This window comes from Corvus brachyrhynchos, unplaced genomic scaffold (assembly GCF_000691975.1).
Source record: "Corvus brachyrhynchos isolate BGI_N302 unplaced genomic scaffold, ASM69197v1 scaffold678, whole genome shotgun sequence".
Lineage (NCBI taxonomy): Eukaryota > Metazoa > Chordata > Aves > Passeriformes > Corvidae > Corvus > Corvus brachyrhynchos.
In genome coordinates this window covers 55,894-57,231 of record NW_008239315.1, presented here as the reverse complement: position 1 = coordinate 57,231, position 1,338 = coordinate 55,894, and the positions used below count along the sequence as shown (strand labels likewise).

At 53.8% G+C, this 1,338-nt stretch overlaps 1 protein-coding gene across 1 annotated transcript in view; it reads right to left on the bottom strand.

Annotated features, from left to right (window-relative positions):
• Positions 1-1,338, bottom strand: part of LOC103620067 (spectrin beta chain, non-erythrocytic 4-like) — a gene marked incomplete at its 3' end in the record, with an annotated part of 48,903 nt that overhangs the window by 1,362 nt on the left and 46,203 nt on the right. The window lies entirely within an intron of this gene.

Genomic DNA, 1,338 nt, shown 5'->3' with positions numbered 1-1,338 from the left:
GGGTGGAAGCCCAACCCTTGGTGAACCCCAACCTTTGGTGAACCCCCAACCCTTGGTGAACCTTCTTCATTGATGGAACCCCAACCCTTGGTGAACCCCAACTCTTGGTGAAGCCCAAGCCTTGGTGAACCCCCAATTTCTGGTGGATGTCCTCCATGGATGGAATCCCAGCTCTTGGTGAACCCCAACCCTTGGTGAACACCCAACTCTTGGTGAACCCCTCCACTGATGGAACCTCAACCCTTGGTGAACCCCAACCCTTGATGAACCCCCAAATTTTGGTGGATGTCCTCCATGGATGGAAACGCAACTCTTGGTGAACCCCCAAGCCTTGGTGAACCCCAACCCTTGGTGAACCCTCTTCATTGACGGAACCCAACCCTTGGTGAACCCCAACACTTGGTGAAACCCAACCCCTGGTGAATCCCATCCCTTGGTGAACCCTCAACCCTTGGTGAACCCCAACCCTTGGTGAACCCTCTTCATTGATGAACCCCAACCCTTGGTGAACCCCAACACTTGGTGAAACCCAACCCCTGGTGAATCCCATCCCTTGGTGAACCCTCAACCCTTGGTGAACCCCAACCCTTGGTGAACCCCCAAATTTTGGTGGATGTCCTCCATGGATGGAATCCCAGCTCTTGGTGAACCCCAACCTTTGGTGAACCCCAACCCTTGGTGAACCCTCTTCATTGATGGAACCCCAACCCTTGGTGACCGCTCAACTCTTGTAGAACCTTGTTCATTGATGGAACCCCAACTCTTGGTGAACCCCAACCCTTAGTGAACCCCTCCATTGATGAACCCCAACCCTTGGTGGACCCCCAAAGACTGATAGACCCCATCCATTGATGGGGCTACAGCCTTTGGTGAACCCCCAACCCTTGGTGAACCCCAAACCTTGGTGAACCCCTCCATTGATGGAACCCCAACCCTTGGTGAATCCCATCCCTTGGTGAACCCCAACCCTTGGTGAACCCCAACTCTTGGTGAACCCCAACCCTTGGTGAACCCCTCCATTGATGGAACCACAACTCTTGGTGAACCCCAACCCTTGGTGAACCGCAACCCTTGGTGAACCCCTCCATTGATGGAACCCCAACCCTTGGTGAACTCTCTTCATTGATGGAGCCCCAACCCTTGGTGAACCCCAACCCTTGGTGAATCTTCTTCATTAATGGAACTCCAACCCTTGGTGAACCCCAACCCTTCATGAACCCTCAACTCTTGGTGAACCCCCAACCCTTGGTGAACCCCAAACCTTGGTGAACCCCTCCATTGATGGAACCCCAACCCTTGGTGAATCCCATCCCTTGGTGAACCCCAACCCTTGGTGAA